The 9632-nt window shown below is 47.0% G+C and overlaps 1 pseudogene; it reads right to left on the reverse strand.

The window, feature by feature from the left end:
• Positions 1–8263: 8263 nt before the first annotated feature.
• LOC139267560 (U2 spliceosomal RNA) lies at positions 8264–8499 on the reverse strand (annotated as a pseudogene).
• Positions 8500–9632: the final 1133 nt, after the last annotated feature.

The raw sequence follows: 9632 nt of genomic DNA on the forward strand, positions 1-9632 counted from the left end.
CTTGTCCAGATTTTAATCTGTCCAGCTGTGACGGGTGATTACTCACTCTCAAATGCTTCCATAACCATGATTAAATTTGCCAGCTGTGCCATTTCACCTCCATGGTGGGCAATGGCAGCCTACTGAGAGCATCGGTGCAGTTTTCTGTGCCTGGCCTGTGGCAGATGGCATAGTTGTATGCGGACAACATGAGTGCCCATCTCTGGATATGGGCCGATGCTTTAGTATTTACCCCTTTACTCTCAGAAAGCAGTGATATAAGTGGCTTATGGTCAGTTTCCAATTCGAATTTTAGCTCAAACAGATATTGATGTATTTTCTTTACCAAGACACATGCTAACACTTCTTTTTCAGTCATGCTGTAGGCTCTCTCAGCCTTAATAGAAACATAGAAACATAGAAAATAGGTGCAGGAGCAGGCCATTCAGCCCTTCTAGCCTGCACTGCCATTCAATGAGTTCATGGCTGAACATGAAACTTCAGTACCCCCTTCCTGCTTTCTCGCCATAACCCTTGATCCCCCGAGTAGTAAGGACTTCATCTAACTCCCTTTTGAATATATTTAGTGAATTGGCCTCAACTACTTTCTGTGGTAGAGAATTCCACAGGTTCACCACTCTCTGGGTGAAGAAGTTTCTCCTCATCTCGGTCCTAAATGGCTTACCCCTTATCCTCAGACTGTGACCCCTGGTTCTGGACTTCCCCAACATTGGGAACATTCTTTCTGCATCTAACCTGTCTAAACCCGTCAGAATTTTAAACGTTTCTATGAGGTCCCCTCTCATTCTTCTGAACTCCAGTGAATACAAGCCCAGTTGATCCAATCTTTCTTGATAGGTCAGTCCCGCCATCCCGGGAATCAGTCTGGTGAACCTTCGCTGCACTCCCTCAATAGCAAGAATGTCCTTCCTCAAGTTAGGAGACCAAAACTGTACACAATACTCCAGGTGTGGCCTCACCAAGGCCCTGTACAACTGTAGCAACACCTCCCTGCCCCTGTATTCAAATCCCCTCGCTATGAAGGCCAACATGCCATTTGCTTTCTTAACCGCCTGCTGTACCTGCATGCCAACCTTCAATGACTGATGTACCATGACACCCAGGTCTCGTTGCACCTTCCCTTTTCCTAATCTGTCACCATTCAGATAATAGTCTGTCTCTCTGTTTTTACCACCAAAGTGGATAACCTCACATTTATCCACATTATACTTCATCTGCCATGCATTTGCCCACTCACCTAACCTATCCAAGTCACTCTGCAGCCTAATAGCATCCTCCTCGCAGCTCACACTGCCACCCAACTTAGTATCATCCGCAAATTTGGAGATACTGCATTTAATCCCCTCGTCTAAATCATTAATGTACAATGTAAACAGCTGGGGCCCCAGCACAGAACCTTGCGGCACCCCACTAGTCACTGCCTGCCATTCTGAAAAGTACCCGTTTACTCCTACTCTTTGCTTCCTGTCTGACAACCAGTTCTCAATCCACGTCAGCACACTACCCCCAATCCCATGTGCTTTAACTTTGCACATTAATCTCTTGTGTGGGACCTTGTCGAAAGCCTTCTGAAAGTCCAAATATACCACATCAACTGGTTCTCCTTTGTCCACTTTACTGGAAACATCCTCAAAAAATTCCAGAAGATTTGTCAAGCATGATTTCCCTTTCACAAATCCATGCTGACTTGGACCTATCATGTCACCATTTTCCAGATGCACTGCTATGACATCCTTAATAATTGATTCCATCATTTTACCCACTACTGAGGTCAGGCTGACCGGTCTATAATTCCCTGTTTTCTCTCTCCCTCCTTTTTTAAAAAGTGGGGTTACATTGGCTACCCTCCACTCCATAGGAACTGATCCAGAGTCAATGGAATGTTGGAAAATGACTGTCAATGCATCCGCTATTTCCAAGGCCACCTCCTTAAGTACTCTAGGATGCAGGCCATCAGGCCCTGGGGATTTATCTGCCTTCAATCCCATCAATTTCCCCAACACAATTTCCCGACTAATAAAGATTTCCCTCAGTTCCTCTTCCTTACTAGACCCTCTGACCCCTTTTATATCCGGAAGGTTGTTTGTATCCTCCTTAGTGAATACCGAACCAAAGTACTTGTTCAATTGATCCGCCATTTCTTTGTTCCCCGTTATGACTTCCCCTGATTCTGACTGCAGGGGACCTACGTTTGTCTTCACCAACCTTTTTCTCTTTACATACCTATAGAAACTTTTGCAATCCGCCTTAATGTTCCCTGCAAGCTTCTTCTCGTACTCCATTTTCCCTGTCCTAATCAAACCCTTTGTCCTCCTCTGCTGAGTTCTAAATTTCTCCCAGTCCCCAGGTTCGCTGCTATTTCTGGCCAATTTGTATGCCACTTCCTTGGCTTTAATACTATCCCTGATTTCCCTAGATAGCCACGGTTGAGCCATCTTCCCCTTTTTATTTTTACGCCAGACAGGAATGTACAATTGTTGTACTTCATCCATGCCGTCTCTAAATGTCTGCCATTGCCCATCCACAGTCAACCCCCTAAGTATCATTCGCCAATCTATCCTAGCCAATTCACGCCTCATACCTTCAAAGTTACCCTTCTTTAAGTTCTGGACCATGGTCTCTGAAATTACTGTTTCATTCTCCATCCTAATGCAGAATTCCACCATATTATGGTCACTCTTCCCCAAGGGGCCTCGCACAATGAGATTGCTAATTAATCCTCTCTCATTACACAACACCCAGTCTAAGATGGCCTCCCCCCTAGTTGGTTCCTCAACATATTGGTCTAGAAAACCATCCCTTATGCACTCCAGGAAATCCTCCTCCACCGTATTGCTTCCAGTTTGGCTAGCCCAATCTATGTGCATATTAAAGTCACCCATTATAACTGCTACACCTTTATTGCATGCACCCCTAATTTCCTGTTTGATGCCCTCCCCAACATCCCTATTACTGTTTGGAGGTCTGTACACAACTCCTACTAACGTTTTTTGCCCTTTGGTGTTCTGCAGCTCTACCCATATAGATTCCACATCATCCAAGCTAATGTCTTTCCTAACTATTGCATTAATCTCCTCTTTAACCAGCAATGCTACCCCACCTCCTTTTCCTTTTATTCTATCCTTCCTGAATGTTGAATACCCCTGAATGTTGAGTTCCCAGCCCTGATCATCCTGGAGCCACGTCTCCGTAATCCCAATCACATCATATTTGTTAACATCTATTTGCACAATTAATTCATCCACCTTATTGCGGATACTCCTTGCATTAAGACACAAAGCCTTCAGGCTTGTTTTATTAACACCCTTTGTCCTTTTAGAATTTTGCTGTACAGTGGCCCTTTTTGTTCTTTGCCTTGGGTTTCTCTGCCCTACACTTTTCCTCATCTCCTTTCTGTCTTTTGCTTTTGGCTCCTTTTTGTTTCCCTCTGTCTCCCTGCATTGGTTCCCATCCCCCTGCCATATTAGTTAAAATCCTCCCCAACAGCACTAGCAAACACTCCCCCTAGGACATTGGTTCCAGTCCTGCCCAGGTGCAGACCGTCCGGTTTGTACTGGTCCCACCTCCCCCAGAACCGGTCCCAATGCCCCAGGAATTTGAATCCCTCCCTGCTGCACCACTGCTCAAGCCACGTATTCATCTGCGCTATCCTGTGATTCCTACTCTGACTATCACGTGGCACTGGTAGCAATCCCGAGATTACTACTTTTGAGGTCCTACTTTTTAATTTAGCTCCTAGCTCCTTAAATTCGTTTCGTAGGACCTCATCCCTTTTTTTGCCTATGTCGTTGGTACCAATGTGCACCACGACAACTGGCTGTTCTCCCTCCCATTTCAGAATGTCCTGCACCCGCTCCGAGACATCCTTGACCCTTGCACCAGGGAGGCAACATACCATCCTGGAGTCTCGGTTGCGGCCGCAGAAACGCCTATCTATTCCCCTCACAATTGAATCCCCTATCACTATCGCTCTCCCACTCTTTTTCTTGCCCTCCTGTGCAGCAGAGCCAGCCACGGTGCCATGAACTTGGCTGCTGCTGCCCTCCCCTGATGAGTCATTCCCCTCAACAGTACCCAGTAGACAGACTCCTGGATGCATAAGCAACTGGTTGCAATTTCCCAAAATCATTAGCTTGTTGCAATACACACCCGACGCCAAATGACGACGCATCACATGCTAGTACCAAACGCTTACATGGATCATACAACACAAGCAATTTGTTTGAGCATCACAATTTTCTCGCTTTTACAAAGGCATTTTCTTGGCTTTTGCCCCATACCCATTCATCCCCTTCATGCAGTAAGGCATGCAGAGGTTCTAATAGTGTGCTGAGACCCGGTAAGAAGTTACCAAAGTAGTTCAGGAGTCCTAGAAATGACTGCAGCTCCATCATGTTCTGTGGCCTCAGTGCGTTCTCGATTGCTTCCATCTTCGAATTGGTTGGCCTGATCTGTCTGCCGCGATCCTCCTCCCCAGGAACTCCACCTCAGGCGCCAGGAAAATGCACTTCTAGCATTTTAGCCTGAGCCCCACGCGGTTGAGTTGACTCAGAACCTCCGCCAGGTTCTGCAGATGCTCGACTGTGTCCCGACCTGTGACCAAGATGTCGTCCTGGAAGACCACCGTATGCGGGACCGACTTCAGTAAGCTTTCCATGTTTCTCTGGAATATCGCTGCAGCTGATCGAATTCCAAATGGGCATCTGTAATAAATGAAGAGGCCTTTGTGCATGTTGATGCAGGTGAGGCCCTTCGATGATTTCTCCAGCTCCTGCGTCATGTAGGCTGAAGTTAGATCCAGCTTCATGAATGTCTTTCCTCCCGCCAACATTGCAAAGAGGTTGTCGGGCTTTGGTAGTGGGTATTGATCCTGCAAGGAGAAACATTTGATAGTTACTTTGTAATCACCACAGATTCTGAATATGTCATCTCCCTTGAGGACTGGGATGATCGGGCTGGCCCACTCATTGACTTCGACCGGTGAAATGATGTCCTCTCATTGCAGCCAGTCTAGCTCAATCTCTATCCTTTCTCTCATTACGTACGGTACTGCTCTCACCTTGTGATGGATGGGTCGTGCCCCCGGAATTAGGTGGCTCTGCACTTTTGCTCCTTGGAATTTCCCGATACTTGGTTCGAACAGCGAAGGGAACTTGTTTAAGACCTGGGCACACGAAGTATCGTCAGCGATGATAGAGCTCGGACGTCATCCCAGCTCCAGTGTAACTTTCCCAGCCAGCTCCTACCGAGCAGCGTGGGGCCATCGGCCGGTACCACCCAGAGTGGTAGCTTATGCACCGCTCCATCGTAGGAGACCTTTACAGTAGCACTGCCAATTACGGGAATCAGTTCCTTTGAATAAGTTCTTAGTTTCGTGCGAATTGGTGTTAAGACTGACCTTGAAGCCTTGCTGCACCACAGTTTTTCAAAAGTCTTTTTATTCATGATGGATTGGCTTGCGCCCGTGTCCAGCTCCATTGACACCGGGAGTCCATTTAGTTCAACATTCAGCATTAGCGGGGGACACTTTGTGTGAATGTGTGCACCCCATGTACCTCTGCCTCCTCGGTCTGAGGCTCTGGTTCAACGTGATCCGCCGTGGATCTATCCTCCTCTGCAACATGGTGGTTTGCCGGATTAACAGGATTTGCAGCTCACCTGCACACTCGTTGGAGGTGTCCCATTGTTCCACAGCCCTTGCAAATGTACCCTTTGAAGCAGCATGAATGGAAACTATGATCACCCCCGCAGCGCCAACAAGATGTTAATGGCCTGCATTCATCACATTTGATGGTGGACTCTGAGACATCTGCGGACATGCAGCTACAGACATGTGTGACCTGCCCTGTACGTTGCAATTTGAAAACAACGTCACTTTGTTCACAGTACTTGTAGCAGCAATTGTGTGCTGAGAAAAATTGCTTTGTATTGTCATTGGTGGCACTCAAGGTTGGTGTCTCTACAGTCAAAAGTTTGCTAAGTATTGTTTCGTGGCCAATGCCAAGTAAGAAAAAGTCTCTGAGCATGTGCTCCAAATGTCCTTCAAATTTGCAATGTCCTGCAAGGCGTCTTAGCTCCCTCGGTGTAGAACCACCGAGGGTGTGGAACCACCGGGAAGGTAGAACCAGCGTGGGTGTAGAACCACCGGGAATGAAGAACCACCGGGAATGTAGACCCACCGGGGGTGTGGAACCACCGGGAGTGTAGAACCACCGGGGGTGTGGAACCACCGGGAGTGTGGACATAACTCTCCACTTCCTGGCTTTCAGACCTTTTGTAGGTGTAGAACCAATACCTTGCCACCAGAACGCTTTCCTTCAGGTTCAAATGCTCCCGGACCAGTGTGCACACATCATCGTATGATTTCTCTGTGGGTTTTGCTGGAGCAAGCAGATTTTTCATGAGGCCATGCGATGGTACCCCGCAGTCGGTGAGGAGAATCGCCCTTCTTTTGGCAGCATTCGCTTCTCCATCCAGCTCGTTGGCTACGAAGTATTGGTCGAGTCGCTCCACAAAGGATTCCCAATCATCTCCCTCTGAGAATTTCTCCAGGATGCCCATTGTTCTCTGCATCATTGGGTTCGCTGTCTGTATCTCGTCGACAGTTGTTATGTATGAAGAAAAAGTCAGACTCAATACTGTGAGCTCAAAGTAAAGTATGACCTTCCTCTTTTATTGCAGGTCTCCAGAGTGCCTCTCCAACCTGTGAGGCCTCCTTAAATACCAGTGCTCACAAGGGATTATGGGATCCCTTGAGACTCCAGGGGATGAGCCCCCTGGTGGCTGTACAGTGTATATACAAGCTTACATATATAACACATACGAGGTGCATACTCGCCTGTGAAGGTTCCCACAAGTTCCGTGTTTGCGCATGTGAAGCGTATGCACCTAAACCCGGCACTTGCAATCTGTCAAAAGTTCTATTCACAGATTGCCACATGCGAAACTAAAAGACCTCCTCAGCTGGAGAGTTGGGCGATTTGCCCAAATCCTGCCTAGCGAATGTTCTTCAAATTCTTACAAATGGAAAAAGCAAGCGTAAGGCCTGCTTTTATCAATGTAAAAATTTTAAAGTACATTAAAGTACAAATGTAAAAAATAAATTTTTTACACATAATTTAAACATTTAAAATCCTGTTTATTTAAGGTAAGTTTATTTTTAGACCCTTTAAAATATGTAAATTTATTTTTCAAAGAGTTAAATTTTTGTTTTAAATAATTAATTAAATTCCATTTTTATTAATTTGAAATATATTATTTTTTTTATTTTCAAAATATACTTTATTCATGTAAAAATTTGTACAGTACATTCAAAAGCAGTTCAGTACATTTAGCTGCGGTCAGCAATCCCATACATTACATTTGGCAGTTGCTGACGGCAGTTCCGTTCGATACATTTCCTTGCTTTTCAGTCAAGTACAATTCGGTACAATACGGGATACATTGTAGTACATTCAACAAAATACATTACATGTGTCACTATACAGTACATGGAATGGGTGACCGTACAGTTACATTTTTCTTTTCAACGTGCATTACGAAACAGACCTTGCATTGTACATGGCACTACATAGGTGTTTACAGATCATGGTGCTCCATGTACACAAAAAAGAAGTTATAAGTACAGGCCGAGGGGAGTTTTGTACTGATTCCAGCCCCTGGGTTTACCGTGGCAGAAGGGCTTTAAACTGTGGCCCTTCCCCACCGTGCCTTTGCGGCGAATGCACCAATTTTAAGTGCATCCCTCAGCATGTAATCCTGGATCTTGGATTGCGCCAGTCTGCAACACGCAGACGTGGACATCTCCTTGCTCTGGAAGACCAGCAAGTTTCGGCAAGACCAAAGAGCGTCTTTGACCGAGTTGATGGCCCTCCAGCAGCAGGTGATGTCTGTCTCGGTGTGTGTCCCTGGGAACAGTCCGTAGAGCACAGAGTCCTGTGTTACGGAGCTGCTTGGGATGAACCTCGACAGCAACCACTGCATCTCTTTCCAAACCTGCCTTGCGAAGGCGCAATCCTGAAGGAGATGGGTGACAGTCTCGTCTGCCCCGCAGCCGACTCGGGGGCACCGTGCCGTTCTGCTGAGATGTCTGCTGTGAATGAATGCTCTGATGGGTAAGGCCCTCCTCACCACCAAACAAGCTATGTTTTTTTTTAAATTCGTAGCCAATCGTTCCAATTCTTTGTCAAATCACAAACGCCAGAGGTCACCTTGCACATGCCAAGGATCACTCTGCGCCAATGCTCTTAGCCAAAAGGCCTAGAGCCACTGCACCGTTCCTGGAAGTACTGCAATACCAGGTTCGTGCCATGGAGGTGGATGGGTCAGGTCCCCCACACACCTCCGTGGAGGTGGATGGGTCAACCCTCCCCACCCACCTTCTGTTTCCAAAAATGCAAGCATATACCTTCCCGACCAGGGAGGAACCACCATGAGGTCATGGTGGCTGGTCAGAAACGGTACTACACTTGATCTTTGCCAAAAGGCCAAACAAGCTATGTATTGGTGCTTGTGTGACAGCTCTGGCGATGAGACGTTCTGCCAAACGAGTTCGACAGTCTGCTCGGGGAACCACCCGACAGGGTCCACACTCTCCTTCTTTCGTAGGGCATCCAGGACGTTACGTGCTGACCACTGCTTTATGGCCTTGTGGTCAAAGGGGTTTTTTGTTATAAACTTTTCCACAAAGGACAGGTGGACAGGCATGGTCCAACTGGTGGGGGCATTTCGCGGCAGCGTGGACAGGCCCATCCTTCGCAACAATGGGAACAGGTAGAACCTCAGCACATAGTGACACTTGGTGTTTGCGTACCGGGGGTCTGTGCACAGCTTGATGCAGCCGCACACAAAGGTCGCCATCAGGATGAGGGTCACGTTCGGAACATCGTTTCCTCCACTGTCCAGAGATTTGTACAATGTGTCTCTGCGGACACGGTCCATTTTGGACCTCTAGACAAAGTGGAAGACGGCCCGGGTGACTGCCGTGGCACAGGAGCGAGGGATGGGCCAGAGCTGTGCCACGTACAGCAACCTCGAGAGCACCTCACTCCTGATGACCAGGTTCTTTCACCAGCTTCCACCATCCCAGTTTTTGCTTCACTTTGGCAATACGCTCTTCCAAGTTTTCTGTGTTTTGGGGATATTCCCATTCATACTTATGGTGATTCCATAGATACCATCAGTATGGATGGGAGATGCCCCTACTCTGATCGGTTGTTCCGGCCCACGCGATATCATTGAATCGTACAAAACCCTTACGATCCTGAGATACATGTGCGTCTACGAAGGTCTTAGTGTAGAGGGCCAGGACCAGAAGTTTCCAAACCTCCGCAACCACCAGGTAGATTCATAAAAAATTTTCAGGTCAGAACCGCGGGATATATTCAAAAGGGAGTTAGATGTGGCCCTGACTGCTAAAGGGATCAAGGCGTATGGAGAGAAAGCAGGAATGGGGTCCTAAGGTTGCAAAAATAATCAGCCATGATCATATTGAATGGTGGTGAAGGCTCGAAGGACCGAATGGCCTACTCCTGCACCTATTTTCAATGTTTCTATGAAGCCTCCAAATGCAATTTGTGATAATGATCAGATAATCTGTTTTCGTGATGTTGATTGAGGAATAAATATTGGCC

Source organism: Pristiophorus japonicus, chromosome 7 (assembly GCF_044704955.1).
Source record: "Pristiophorus japonicus isolate sPriJap1 chromosome 7, sPriJap1.hap1, whole genome shotgun sequence".
Taxonomy (NCBI): domain Eukaryota; kingdom Metazoa; phylum Chordata; class Chondrichthyes; family Pristiophoridae; genus Pristiophorus; species Pristiophorus japonicus.